This window comes from Malaclemys terrapin, chromosome 7 (assembly GCF_027887155.1).
Source record: "Malaclemys terrapin pileata isolate rMalTer1 chromosome 7, rMalTer1.hap1, whole genome shotgun sequence".
Lineage (NCBI taxonomy): Eukaryota > Metazoa > Chordata > Testudines > Emydidae > Malaclemys > Malaclemys terrapin.
The window spans coordinates 22,198,952-22,214,613 of NC_071511.1; the positions used below are offsets into that span (position 1 = coordinate 22,198,952).

The following is a 15,662-nucleotide window of genomic DNA, read 5'->3' on the forward strand; positions in this document are numbered from 1 at the left end:
GTGCTCAAGTGGTACCTGCCATGCTTGCCAAGCTATACGCACACTGTAGATCCATCCTGGATGAGAACGACGAGTCTCTCCCAGGAGAGGGTTAGGGATACTGTGGGCTGGTCTCTGCAAATGGGACTGGTGAGAATTGGCAGCAGCGGTGCAGGGAGCAACACATGATGTTCAAACCAGCCCCACATGCAGCAAGCCCAGTCTGAAACCCCATTCCAGCTTCTCCACCAGCCACTCCACCCCTGACCCGCTGCCTGAACAGCAGGGGCCTGTGTCACCAAAGAGAGCCATGCTTGCAGGGCAGGCCTGCTTCACCTACCACCACTGCCCGTGGGGCCCCAGACTGCACTTGGCAGGACCTCTGCAGAGGCACGATGCTCGCTCACAAGCATGTGGGCAGCACTAGACACCACATGATGCAGATTGTTCCCCCAACGTCTGTCAGAAGAAATCTTCATCTCTCCAGCTCCTCCACACGTACAGCAGAAGAGGGGCCCAGCGCGGCTGGAAAGCAGAACTATCGGTAACAAATGAAGGACACTCAGGCGTTCAGTGCCCAGTGACGAAACCACCTGCACAATGGCTGTAGGGAGACAGCCTGCTTACTTGCCAGAGCAGGGGACTCCTGGGCACTATCCCCAGCTAGACTGCAGAGTCACTTTTGCAGTGGTTAACCTCAGAGCTTCCCCAGCAGGGAAACGGGGATCCGACCTATTTAGGTGAAGTGGCTTGAGCGTCTTGGATGCAAAGTGCTAAGTGCAAAACTAGAGCAGCAGTAAAGTTACACAGGCCTCCCTAACCCCCCAGGAGTCAGGGGTTTCAGGCGGGACTTGCCGTGTTTACAGGCCACAAGCTGCGTCTGCCAGCTCAACTCCCCTGGGACCTGAGAGGTGAGTTGGGCTCTTCACACTCAAGGACCAGCAACTCTCTGGCTTTTCCAGGGTGCACACGAGGGGTTTGCAGGATAAACCGGCTCGGCCCTGAGCCTGGAAGCAGGGGAAAGAAGGCCCATACCTCCCGGGGGGCACAAAGCCTGATGATGCGCAGGGCTTCTCCACAGGGTCCTGCCCCAAGGAGGCTTGAAGACCAAGTTTCACATTGAGTGCGATATTAACCCTTTCCAGTGCCTGCAGCTACTCCTCGGGTAGCAACAGGAAAGTGGGGGAGGGGCCGCTCATATGTTGCTCTGGCAGCCTGCCTCAGTATTCTGTGCACAGCCAAGCTGACCTTAACCCCTGCAGCGCCAGGAGGACTGCAAGCACAGGAGCTTGTCTGCATTGCACTGAAAGGTGCACAGGGCCCCTGGGCCTCTCCCATTCCAGTCACAGCAGCTGCATTGCAGTTACCTTGCTAAACGCAGGCAGCCACAGAATACATTGGCACAGTCACGAAGGGCCATTGGCACATTATGCCTGGCTCAGTCTCCAGCTAGCACTTTAAAGGGACACTGTCAGGTTAAAAACAGTCACAATGAAGATATCTAATTCCCTCCGTGGGTTACTATCAGGGCTTTAAATCAGCAAACGCGAAAGGCTTTTCGAAACCCAGTCCGCTTTTCACCACCCATGCAGTTTGTTTCCTTTTCCTGCACTTCACTTATCTCAGGAGAGGGAAGCTAAACTGGCCAGTTTCTCCTGGTTCTCCTGCAATAGCCTCTGTGTCTGTGCAGCTGTGTTTGGGTTTCCAACCCAGTAGGAGCATGTTTACAGCCAAACAGTGCTCTTTGTATTACGGTAGCATCTGACTACAAGCAAGGGAGACTCCACCACGCCCCTAGGTATGTTATTCCAATGCTGGAGGCCATTAGTTCACATCTGACCTGGCTGCTGGTTAAAAATCAGATGGAGAAGTTCAACAGAAAGATTTAAATTTTATTAGAGAATATTTAAAAAATAAACGATACAGAAAATTTGAAGCGTCAGTTATTGGTCATTGGGGGTAACATACAGAGTATAGGGGTATGTTGGTGTTTTGGGGCTGGGCAGCACACATAGTATATACAGACTGCAATGTCCCCAATGAGGGGTGGGTAACCGGTGGGCGGGATCAGGAAACAGTCGATAAGAGGTGAGGGTCTATCACCCATACGGGAAGTAGAGGCAGTCATAGGTATAAGTAAGCGGGCTGGGTAAAGCCCCCGTTTTCCTTTCTGAGTCAAACCTAGTTTGTCACCTCCCTCATGCTGCCGCGAGTGGTCATGGGGAAAACTTTCCTGGGAGGCAAGTCTGATTCCTGACTGTGCCTAGGAGGGAACAACTTCGGGCTCCTGAGCGCATTTTGCAGCTTGCTGGAGATCCTCTCACTCCCAGGTGCGCTCTCCATTCCCTGCTATAACAACCCTCCCAGAAGAGCGGAGCTCACTTCCCAGACACCAAGCCATTCTGAGTCCTTCTCATTATCAGTGCAGCTCCATTGGCAGCCTCAGGTTGGAAAGGTCAACAGGTGAAACTGGTACTTAAGAAAGCGGCTAGTCCCATTGGCTTGTACTTGGCACAAAGCAGCAAAAGAACCATATGAGCCCCCTCAGTCCCGACCTGCAGTCCCTGCTGTTGCGCACACACAACAGATCCAGCCCCTGCTTTTCTAACCCCGGGCTTCTCTTGATCAGAGATTGCTAGTTGGGCTGAATTTTGTGATGTGAACAAAGGGAGATGTTGCCATGGCCAAATACATTTCCCATCATATCCAGAGATAGGAGCTGAACCAAGGTCTACAGGGGGGAAAGGCAAATACACCAACCTACAGCCACCGAGATGAGTTTCCACTGCAACCTTGTCAGTGGTGGGGATTTTCTCCCCTTGCCCCCCCAAACGTATCATCGGGGGACCCACATCTGGAATTGACCCCACGTACAGCAGAGAACAAATCCTCTAACTTATCAGATGTTGTTGCATCTCCTAAGGACAAGCCGCCAGAACAGGGAGCCAGCTAGGCTACTAAATGCAGAATCCGAGTAGTCCAGACATGATTCGGTGGATGTGCTCTGCTCTGACTGCTGGGAATTACACACATGCACAGACAGAGACACACAAATATTCCTTGCTTCCTAACCATCTGCTGCAAGCCCTTTAGTAGGCCAGCCCAGCCAGAGGTACTAACCAGCAATCCTCCCCTCCTAAAATCAATACGTCTCCAGCAGCCGATCCCCGAGAGATTCTCTCTCCTCACACACACCCTTCACCTAGTAACCTAGCAAGAACAGGGTGAGTCTAGCCTCCGGTGAGCTCAGCAACCCCACAGAATATTCACAGCCCTTTCGGCAGCGGGGAAATTTCTCTCCTTCCCAAACTCAAGCCAGGTAGATTTTGCAGATTCCCTGACAGACTCGCTCCACAATGAAAATTCTCAGTTTTCAGTAAAGGAAGGTGAACTGACTCTTGTCATCAGCTTTACCTCCGATTCCCCTAAGCTCCTTGCTAATAAGAGTCTCATGACAAGGTTTACCTGAGCCCAATCTGCTCAGCCTTTCCTTCCACAAGAGGCTTTGGTTCCCCTCCTCACTAGCAGCTTCTTTCATTGCAGCTCAGTCCCTGCCGGAAGCCTGGCTCAGCCTTCCCAAAGCACAGATGCTCTGGCCTGCAGAGAAGCCAATGAGAAAGGGCCCTTGGAAGTCAAGTCAGTACTCAGAACCACTTTCATTTCAAAGCTCCAGTCTCACAATGTAGCAAGAGTTTTTAATTGCCCTAGGTGCAGCAGGCCTGGGAAAGCTGGAAGTAGGGAGATAACTTGAGAGCTTGCGGCATCTCGCTAGACCGCAGTAGGATGGGAGAGAGAGAAGCCTCTGAAAATGTTCCAACAGCAACAAAACAAAGAGAAGGGAAACTATGTTTTAACAGAGTGACAGAGGCTTCATTCCAACAAGTATCCACTCAACACACACACACACACACACACACACAGTCAAATTCTACTCTGTACAACCCTTGTTGACTTCAACGGGACTTCAGGCAGGCAGAATTTGGCTCAAAACATCCACACTCCTAAAGAAAGCCTATACAAAGCAGATACCAAAGGATCATGGAGTGTTTCAGAGTAGCTACAGGAACAGGGGCAGGCTAGCAGGATTGGATGCAGTGCTTTTCGCCTTTAACGCCCTTGGTTCAAATCCAGCCCAGGTCAACAGTGAACAAGTGTCACAGGCTAATGGCTGTTCATGCAGGAAATAAACTTGGGGATGTACATAGGTGCTGGAACTGGGGGGTGCAGCAACATCCCCTGGCTTGAAATGGTTTCCATTATATACAGGGTTTACAGTTTGGGTCAATGGCTCTCAGCACCCTCACAATACAAATTGTTCCAGGGCCTCTGGGAACATATGGCTGTATCACAAGGAACACCAGTGTAAGTGACGTGAATTCACTCGTCAGCTGTCACTGCAAAGGGGTCAAGAAGACTGGACTTTGTTCTTGCACTACAGACATCACCTTCCAGGAAGGGACTAAGGCGCATGGATGGATCCAGTGTCTTTTAGGTACAGAAATCCACTTTAAAATAATGAAAATATCCATCATAAGAGCTCAAGCAAGTGGCATCACCTCATGGAGTGCTACAGGATGGCCTTACTGCAGGGGGTCTCAGACTTTTGTACTGGTGACCCCTTTCACACAGCAAGCCTCTGAGTGCGACCTCCCATACATTAAAACCACTTTTTTATATATTTAACACCATTATAAATGCTGGAGGCAAAGCGAGGTTTGGGGTGGAGGCTGACAGCTCACGACCCCCCAGTTTGAGAATATGTAATAACCTCGTGATCCCCGGAGGGGTCACGACCTCCAGTTTGAGAACCCCTGCTGTCATGACACAGCATGTTGCAATATATTGCACATAATCTGTGATCACCAAGATTTCAACATTCGCCCTACATTGCACAGCATGTATCAAAATGTCATGGTGGCAGCAGGGACCAAAAGCAACTGCCCTTTACATTTGAACTAAAGGAGATCCCTCCTTGACAGTGAGCAGTACAGGGCCTGTGACACACAGCTGAAGAGTTCTGATTCCATCCAAAGGCAGTGATGCACACAGGTATAACTGCAAGACTATGATGTAAATGACAAGAGGGAGCATGACCTAGCAGACAGGGCACTGGGAGACAGAAGAAGTGGGATTTATTCCCGGCTCTGCCACTTATCTATTGCATGACCTTGGGCAAATCACTTGTTTGGGCCTCCATTTGTCCTCCTACCCCGTTTGCCCTGTCTATTTTGATTACAAGCCCTTCAGAGCAGGGACTGTCATGTCTTGTGTATGCACGAACAATGTCTAACACAGCGGGGCCCCAATCTCTGTTGGGGCTTGGAGGTGCTACCAATAATACAAATAATAATGAACAATAACTCCTGTCAATTTCACACAGGCCCTCTCTGTGTTGTAAAGGCTCATCGACACACGCACAGTTCCAAACAGTCTATTTTGGAAACAATCCCGCTGGCGTTCCTGTGCATTTTCTGCATTACTTCTCCCCCATTTCTTCCGGGGGACAACAGCCTGGAAAACAGGTTCTTGGCTTTTTAAGAGATCCTCTAGCTGCTTATTATCTCACCTGAGGCAATAACCACCACCCCTATTTGCATCATCACAGCTGGAAATGATTCTGTCACCAGAGACCAGGACCTCAGGTAGGAAACTACAGATTAACGCTTACAAATCAGAGTGTCTGTGCTCATGCCAACACTTCTAGGAATAAAAATGACTGGGGAGGAGATGGGGGTGGAGGGAAGTGTGACATAGCAACATAGCAGATTTGAGAGAGGATGAATTTCAAACATTTTCTCAAAGGCATCACAGCTCTAAGCTTCCCACGACAAACTCTAGACGTCTCCTCTTCAGAGAGTCTCTCTCGGGTTAGGAAATAATTCCCTCCTTCTTATAGAAGTAGAAACAACAGTCAATACTTCCCTAGTACTCTCCATCCAAAGATCTCAAAGCACTTTATTATCTTTTATGACTTCAGCCTCACAACCTTAAATCTCATTATTCCCATTTCACAGATGGGGAAAGCAAGGCCTGGAGAGGGGAGATTACTTGCTTAGAAGAGCCAGGCTTGCCCAGTTACACAGCGAGTCAAAGGCAGAGCCAGGATTAGAGCCCAGGTCCTCTTGACTCCCAGTGGTGTGTTTTAAAGGGACCCAGGCAACCCACTAACTAGACATTTTTCTAATCAATTAACATTTTTTTTAAATTAAAGTGCCCTTTAATCAGCATAGCTTGAAAATTATTTATTTGTACAAATATTGTAAGGGTTTTCCTGTTCTCCTGTCAATATTTATAAAAGGTCTTTACAGCAAGGGAGAAACTAACTGATTATATAGAGGACAAGTAAAATGGACTATACACACAGTGCTAAGAAATGCACAAAGTAAACACTTTGTTCTGTGACTGTCACCTTAGGTGTTACCTGTAACTATAGCAGGATTGGCATTGTCAGGTGGATATATGGTTTTCAAATTGACAGTGTCTTTTTAACCATTAGGCAACCCTTCCCCTCATCCTGTCAGAATGATCCATCAGTGCCAGTGCCCTGCCTCTAACAATGGCCAAAACCCAAATGCTTCAGAGGTGGGCAGCAAAGAACCCTTAAAGCACCTGATTAGTTGTACTATGGCAAATACCAAGTGCAGAAATTTCCTTCCTAACCAGAGTCAACCACTGGCATTTGTCAATGTGACTGTGGTTTCCGACTCATTGGGGACTCGATTCTGCAAGAAATTTGGGGATTTTGGCCCAATCCAGCAAGGCACTTAAGCACATGCTTAACTGAAAACTCAAGCAGCCCCACTGTAGTCAATGGGACTACTTAAGTGTTTCAAGTTAAGCACGTGCTTAAGGTCTTTGCTGGATCAGGGCCAGAGCATTCAACACTTCACAAGACGGAGGCCAGTAATGAAGGGCCAAGTGCAGGGCATCTGACAGATACAGAAATCAGCTCCAATTCTAAATGTTTAGCTTATTTTCTGTAAAGGGTATGAAAACAAGCCTCTCTCCTAAACTCCTGCATTGTGGACAGCAGCTCTGCTTTGGTGAACTCTAAAGAAAACATGAATCACTCAACACTTATCAGTTCAAAACACCCGTGCAATTAACAAGATTTTTTTTTCCTACAGTATAATTATATACATTTTAATGCAATTACCACCTCTGTATTTTGTACATTAAACAGTAGGCAACCAAAGGAAGAGAGATACTTTATTTTTCTTGGCTGAGCGTTCCTGAAAATAATAGTATATTGCAAAACTGCCTTGCCTAGAGGGGTTTGTCTTTACAAGAAAAGAAGGGAAGAGAATAGAAAAGGAAGATGGGGGGAAGAAAAAAGATGCAAGTACAATATATGGTCTTCCCCTGCTAGTCTATAATTTGTAAGGTGCCATGCACAGGCAGCTGGACCCTGGAAATCAACCCTCTGCCAGGCATCCCATCCATCCCCAACAGCCAAAGAAAAGGAAAACCAAATAAATAAAACAAATGGCCATCCGTCAGTCCCCAAAGCTGGGGTCATTAGGCAGATTAAAGTTTCCAAGCTCTGGCCAGCGGCATGGTTAGCAAAGTGCAGTTAAAGTGCCCAAATTGGATTACTACTTCTCTTCGGTTTCCGTGCCAAGTTGGCCAGCAGATTGAGGGATACATGAGATAGCAAGAGGGGAGGGAGGTGGAAAGCCCGCAGGCTGCTCTGCAAGCTGTCGGCCGTTGAGCAGCCTTAGCCAGGCTACTGCAGTACAGAGTCAAACTACAAGGGGGTGAGGCAAGGCTGATGGTGTTGGCTGCATTTGGGCAACTCTATTAGAGACACCAATGGGGGATCGCAGAGGGATTCCTAACACACACTTGGGTAGCAGGACAATGTAGGAGCACTGTCCACAGGGTCAGGAAAGGGCAGCCCAGTTGTTGCGAGCTGTTTGTGTCACCTGTGCCATCACAGCTCATCACCCTTTCCACTTACTCCATTCAGAGCTCTCAGACCACTTTCCACCAGTAAGGCAACATCATCATCCCTGGCTACACAGATGGGGAAATTGAGTCACGCAGGGGCAAAGTAACTTGCCCAAGGCCACACTGCAGGTCAGAAGCAGAACTCAGGTCTCTCATATCCCAGCGCCATGCCCCAACTACTAGACCGCAGCTTCCCCAGGAAGCCAGAGAGATTACAAAACTAATCTAGTGTTTAATCAATAAACAAAATACTCTGCATTCAATTAAACCACCACCACAATTCAGAAAGGATTCTATCAACGCTGAAAACAACAAACCAAACACATGTGGAGCCTTGGACAAGGGTTAAACCCCCTTTGTTACAGTGTTCTGGTAACTGTAAAACCATCATCCGTCACAAGCCCAGGATTATATTATATACTTTGCATTTAGATAGCACCTTACATCCAAGGATAAATAAGGAAAAAAGAAAACCCAGTTCAGTTTAAGTTTGACAGTCCAGACACAGGGTTTGTATTTTAAGTTGATTTAAATTGGCTTAAGCATTTTGTCACATAGGGAACAAGGAGCTTTGGCAGGTGTTTTTCATGCTCGTCCTAAATAAAGAACATCAGTTTTTAACAGTGAGGCTTTGTTAGCCAGTGGGGCTACATTTAATCTCCCAGTCAGAGAGATTTGCCTGCAGTGGAAAGGGTTGGAAGCAGCGATGGTGCGAAAACAAGGGAGAAGTTGGGATAGATCACAACCGCAGCATCTAACAGTAAAGGCTGCTCCAACAGGAAACACATGGCCATAGCCGAGCTGCTGGTTTGAATGGTTACACTTTAAAAAAAACAAAAACAAAAAGTGATTGCTACCTCCACCGGTGTTCCCCTCCAGAGCGAAACTAGCCTTGCTCCTGCTACCAGGTCAGAAGACTTCTTTGGCATGAAAGACATTAGATACAGTTAAGCCACATTGTGTTTGCTAAGGCGGCCCTGTATCCAGTCAGTGCTGTTGGCTCTGCAGAAGGCCATCAGGATTTATTTCTTAGTTAGCACTTCACCACCACGGTGCACATGACATTTGCTCAAACAAGACTCCCAGACGTATCTGGATGAACAAGCTGTCTGTGTTTACACGTGCTGTACCCGGTGCACGCCGCAGTACTGGCACCAGAACGCAGGCTGTGTGTGTCAGAGACAGAGGCAGGACATACCAGCATCCCCCTGTAGATCAGATCTATAAAGGGGAGTTGTTTAGCATGCAGCAGCCCCTGGAATGTGCCACACGCTGCACAGACACAGGGTACAACACATCAAAGCCCCTGCTTTCAATGGTGGGCACCAGTGCTCAGCTTGAGACACATGGGGCCTGATTTTCAGAGAAGACGGGCACTCACAACTCTCACTGGACTTAGGTGGAGCAGCAGGTGCTCAGCATCTCTGAGAAATCAGGCCCCAGGTGTCTCAGGTTGGGCATCCAACCAAAAATGGATGCATCCAAAATAATCAGTGTCCACTTTTGAACTAAACTCCCCGTCTCTCAGCCTCACACACACACCAACCCCAAGCTTCAGTTCCACTGCCCTTCCTCCATTCCCACCACACAAATTAGCAGGTCACTCCTGGGAAATTAATAGGATACATGCTCAGAAGATTTAGTTGGCTAGATTCTTACAGACATTGCAAAAAAAAGCGGGTCTTGAGAAGGGATTGAGGAGAAGGTGATGGGTTACCGTGAACAGCAACCCAAGATCTCTGTGCACTTCAACTATTTTGTTCTTTATGGTTTTGGTCACATGGAGCCTGATGCAGTTCAACATCTGTGTTTGCCAGGACCCCGGTGCAAGACCCCAGGGCAAAAAGTCCAGCAGGGGAAGGGGTAGTGGGGTGGCCAACCTGCCATAATCTGCACCTGCTGGGCTGCAGGGCTCCAGGAAAACCAGGGAAGTAGAGAGCCCTGGCGAGGTCAGGGGCATTTAAGGCCAGCTGGGGGATGAGCTGCCAGAGGAACCAAAACTATAAACTAAAACTGGCCCCACATCCAGTGAGATCCCCAGGGAGGGAGCAGCCACATTTCCCTTGGCTCGTCCCAGGTGCGGAGAGTTCTAACGCCAGCACCCGTGGCTCTGGGCCTTGCAAAAGTAAGAAGTCAGTCAAACAGCAACAAAGACCGGAAGCCAGCCTGGGCCTATAGAGTAAACACAAACAAGAGTCCGCCATTAGCTTTGAACTGAGGGCAGAAAACCGGGCTCAAATGGAGAGTCACTCCACTGAAATACACAGTGGATTTACACCCCACATGCCTGTGCACAATCTGGACCAAAGGGTTTATTTCTGTTCTCCCTCTGGGTTTCAGAGAGGAATGGCTGGCTGGCTGTGTCTTCTTGTATCCGAATGGGGGAGAGGATGAGAGGCATGCAGCCACAGTGCACAGGCAAGGCATAAGCTTTTACTGCCCCCTCAGATTTCAGCAGTGTAAGTCTCCCACTAAATAACAGCAGCCATAAACACTGATGCGTGTCCCTCAATCCCATCACAGCTTTAGTTAGGAGGGGCTGGTTTATCCATTTCAGTGCTCGCTCTGCCTTTAACAGGAAAAGTGCTTCTAGATTGAAGCAAAAAAAATTTCACATCCAGAATCACAATCCAAGTGTCCATGGAGGTGGATTCCTAGGCTCTACCCCAAATTTTACACCTCAGGAAAGGGGGCAAAGCAGGAAAAACTTTAGGCTTTCTTCCATTCCCATCCCTCATCATGTCTGTTTACGAATGAGCTCTTTCAGGTATTGATATCTTACTGCACTAACAAAAATAATCTTTAGAATGTGATCTACAGAACAGAAAGCCCAGCGATCAAACTGTGAAAGACAAAACCATCCCCCTGGCTGGTGTTTCTTTATAAATCCATTGGAGAGGGACTACACGTTATTCCTCTCCATTGGGATCTTAATCCAGAGAGACAGATCTGTTTAACTTCTCTGCATAACAGATGATACTGGGTGCATTCAAGTAACACCTAGATCTGGAATGGGGTTCACTGGATTCCCAGCTCCTCATCCTCGTGGTGTATCTGTATGCTATACAATCACCTATTTTGGACCCGAACTTCCTTTCCACCCACGCAACCTTGATACTGTCTCGCTTCTCTTAACACTGTAATTTACTCATATCAGAAGAGCTGAACTATGCAAATACTCAGAGGCAAAACCTTCTCTCTTTGTAACCACTTAAGAAATTATCTCCACATCATCTAGGAAATTTCTACCCTGCAGATTTTCCTTGGCTTCCTTACTCGGCACATTCGGTCACTGGTATCTTGAGAGAGATACACCAAGTCACTCATTTTACCCACTGAGTATATACAAAAGACCTTGAGATTGTTCAGGAAGCAATTAGACGCTGTTCAGAGGAAAATGGTGTTTTCAAATGGATAACCTTTGATGTAGTCAACAGCCTTTTCTTGTCCCTTTTATGTGCCCCCTTGCAGAAGAGATGAATAATTTTCATTCCTGCAAAAGGCCAACAACACGCTCTTATATAGAATACTCCCTGTAAACTGATTTTATCTTAAGCAAGACAAAAAGTGCCTCCTAAATGCAGCTCATCTTCACAACTTTTCTCCCCTCGGAGGTCCTGACATAAGAGGATGATCATGAATTTTTATTAGCATGTTTGCTCTTGTTTTTCTCTCCCTGAAGCATGAGGGACAAGGGAGTTAACAAGTAAGGCTAATGCCTGTCTTTTCCCTCCCAACCCATCTCATCTTTAACCAGTGACCTTCATGTCAAGTTCTGCTTACATACTGGCTCTCCTCACCCCACCTCCCTCAGCACAAACACACATGCTTTGCTAGGGAGAGAAGGAAGAATCTGACTGCTGTGAGGGGTGGGAAGGGAGGGAGGGCAAAAAACACCTAGAAAAATAGGGATTTAAGTATTCCACAGAGCATGCCACTGAATATTTGCAGAACCCTCCCCACAAGCACACTGGAGCTGTGTGCCTGTGTCCAGTCCTCAGCGCAGTGCTATATGTAAATGGTCAAGGAAAATAAACGGAGGGACAAATAGCTCTTTTCACCACCTTCCATGTTAATATTAGAGCGCTTCACACACACAGTGGTACATGTATAGACGTCTATAAATCCACCCTGTGCAACTAGATATGGCTATAATCACAGATACACATTGTGTGGAAGAGCACAGCAGCCTCTCACTACAGTATAATAAATGCTTCACCCATATATGGTGCTTTACCTTTTTCAACACACTGCAAACCTGAATTAATCCTCACAACACCCCTGTGTGAGCCGGTCATCCTCCTTCTTTTAAAGATTGGGGAAACTGAGGCACAGAGAGGTGAGGAGGCTATAATGCTCTGCACATTTCTCTGCATATTGACTCACCTCTACTGCCCATTCCAGAGGATGCAAGGAATAAGCCAAGGAGAGGTCTCTAGATTGAGCTGTTTGGTCAGTTTCACTAGCACAGCTAGGTTAATGCAGGCGGTGGAGGAAATTTACAAGCACAAAAAATAGCTGCTTCATCTTGGAAAGAGGAAATCCAGCATGGGAATGAAAATCCTCTCCGTAGGGCAATAGCGACTGAGACCCACGCACTCCGGGATGCACCTAGGGAGCCTTGTGTACCCGCACAGCCCACACAATCTCCTGTCTGGCTATACCCACTACTCCCTGGGAAGATCTGGCGAGTCACCCAAGCAGGGAAGGGATGCCTCTCTGCCCTCACTCTGACCAGCTAAGGCACGGAAGGCATCTCCTCCAGGAGCCCAAAGCAGGAGCAACACCAACCAGCCCCCATGCACGCTGGGCTTCCCCAAATAAAAGATGAACCGTACACTCCAGGCAAAGTTCCTCAACCCCAGACACCAAGAGAAAGAAGAGCCCCAGGGGCTCAGATGAGCAATAAGTCAGGGCTTGGGGGACGCCAGCTCTTCCCCCCCTCACCTTCAGACACCCACAATTGGACAAGCACAACACTAGCAAGAGAGTTAGACCTTATATACCTCTTAATAAATTATATACTGGAAAAAAGAACGACCCCCATCCCCCACCCACCAAAAATATCTGTGGTGAACAATCAGAGTAAACTTTTCCCTTTAAGCCCAGGCACGAGGGAGGGGAGATGCTGATGGAAATAAATACAATCTAAAGCGCTATCTTCACTGCCGGATCCATTCCAAGGATGACTCGGAGTTAGTCACTATTGCAATGCAAAGCTATTTCCCAGCTTTGCAGTCTCCAAATCCGGGCAGGATTGCTTTCCACCTCCAGCCCAGACCCAGCTCTTCTCTACAACAAGTCCCCAGAAAGCAGAGACTGGGGAGGAGAAGATGCAGTGCAGATTTCACAGCCTTCACTAACGCCCCATCTCCCCACAATAGCCAGATCGCTTCCCTCCGTGGGACTTACACAGGGAGGAGAAAGCGTCTTTTAAAAATAAAATACAATACCAGGCAGATGTAAATGCAGAGAGATCTGGCATGGCTTTCGCTCCTGGCTCACTCCCTGCCATGCACACATACAATCCATCCTGCCTGCTCCAGGATCTGCATTCCCCCTTGTCCTAGCTCTTCCGTACCTTCCACATTGCCACTGCATGTTGTGACGGGGGGGGGGGTCTCTCCCTCGCAGCCCTCCTCATACAGGGAACCAGCAGTAGCACGTTTCACCCAGAGAGAGCATTTTAAGCGTTAAGATATTTCTCCCCCCCCCCCCATCTATTCTAAATTAAGCTGTTACAACCACACGCTGATCAATTTCAGTCTTTTCCATGTCATCCCCCCATTACACACACCCTTTAGTCAATTTCAAAGGCAGCAGATTTCCTTGTCCTCCACACTTTTAATAGCAAACCCCCTTCACGTTCATTTTAAACTCTTTCCGCTCCAACCCTGCCACATTTCAGGGGAAGCCATTCAGACTCATTTTGAAGCAGATTTTCCCTGTGCAATCCACCCACCCCCTCGGATCCTTTTCAGCTAGGCGATTAGCCTCTTCTCCCCACACCCCCAAACGTTTTCTTGTCTCTCTAGTTTACATTCTTCCAGCACCGGCAGAACACAACGCGCGCGCACACACACACAATCACAGCAGCGATCCCACCCAGCAAAAGAATCCAGCAAACTCCTCTTCCCCTGTGCATGCGAAAAGAAAGAAGGATCTCCCCGCAGGGGGAAGGAAAACTGCAAATCCTACCCCAGCACAGCGCAGGCTTCCCGCGAGCTGAGAAACGCAGAACATTTCCCTGTCTGTCTGTGTGTCTCTCTCTCAGATGGGGCACAACTGTTCCAGAGCCAGGCTGGGAAACAAGGAGAAAGGCAGTTTGCAATCCCCTCACCCTCCTGTACAACCACCTTTCCCCTGCCTCTCGCTGCACAATCACCGCCTCTTTTGTTTTTAGAAGGGGGAAGAGAAAAAACATGCATCCGATTCCTGGGAACTGAAGGAGTAAAGTTGGATTCTGGTTACTTACAGCCTGGACCGGAGCTTGCTTCAGATGTGCCAGCCATAATTACATTCCACACCAACCAACTAGCCCTCCCCCCTCTCTGCAAGCCGGGGCTCCGCGCCTCGCTCGCTCCTCCGCTGCCGCCGCCGCTGCCTCTGACCAGCATGAATGGAATTGGAATGGAATGCAGCGCAGGGTTCCAATGGAACTCCAGCCTCGATCTGACTTCTCAGGGAGAGCGACTGAGGCGCACGTTCAAAGAGGCAGCTGCTGGCTGCTCCCCCAGCAATCCCCTCTAGAGGGCGCCCTGGCCTGCGCAGACTGGCGCACCGAGAGAGGAGGAGGAGCCGAGGAGCCGAAAGGGGCGGGCACCCAGTTAAAAGGGCAATGGCCGAGAGGCTGCCGTAAAAGCGGCAATGCTTTTGTAAGTGCCAGGAGGCTCCACAAGGGCTGGAAGAACCTGCAGGTCCCTTGTTCTCAGCTCCCCAGCAGGGCAGGCGAGGGGCTGGGAATAAACTAGCAGTGTGCTGGCAGCCAAGCCCAATACTGCTGTGCAAGTTTACTGCACCTTCCAGCCAGGGATGGCAACAACTCTCGAATGACCGAATTCTGCTGCCCATTGTAGCATCACCACGGTTTTAAAAACGTGGACATTGAGGCACACACCGAGAGGCCAAGGTCACAGGGTGACTAAGGGCAGAGCTGAAAATAGAACCCAGGAGTCCTTTTTCCTAGAGCCCTGCTCCAGCTACTGGATCACATGCCCTCCCAGAAACAGAACCCAGGAAACTTGACCCTGTGTCCACCACTAGACGGCACTTCCTCTCAGAACCAGGAACAAGGCTCAGGAGACAACTCTCCATTCCTTGGTCCAGTCACTAGACTACACTGCCTCCTTGAGCTGTGAACAGTTCAAACACATGTACTTACAATCAGATAAACATACAATGCCTGAGTTTCACTGCTATGGATACCAATCACTTTATTTAGCAAGTAATGACCCAGCATCAACAGTCTGGTTGTTTAATTTGTGCTCCCCAGGCCTGGGTAAAGGAAAATAAACAACTGCATCACAATAATATTTTGCATGTTGATACTACTTTTCAAAGGAAGGGCTCAAAACACCTTACAAGTTATTAACCACCTCTGGGAGTCCTGAGCATCATCCGTACTTTACAGTTAGGGTAACGGCCAGCACCAAGAAATTAAGTGGTTTGCCCAAGGTCATGTTAATTTTGCCAAGTTTGTTCTGACTTGCCATGCATTAGCATCAAGTAAATAG

The 15,662-nt window shown here is 48.4% G+C and overlaps 1 protein-coding gene across 3 annotated transcripts in view; it reads right to left on the reverse strand.

Annotated features, from left to right (window-relative positions):
- Positions 1-15,662, reverse strand: part of PLXNA1 (plexin A1) — a 324,181-nt gene that overhangs the window by 255,393 nt on the left and 53,126 nt on the right. For 2 of the 3 annotated variants that reach the window (XM_054034037.1, XM_054034035.1), the window contains exon 1: positions 14,405-14,639. The exons of the other annotated variant lie outside the window; for it this stretch is intronic. The gene's annotated coding sequence lies outside the window, so the exon portion shown is untranslated. Of the gene's footprint in view, positions 1-14,404; positions 14,640-15,662 lie in introns of those variants that run through there. 3 annotated transcript variants of the gene reach the window in all.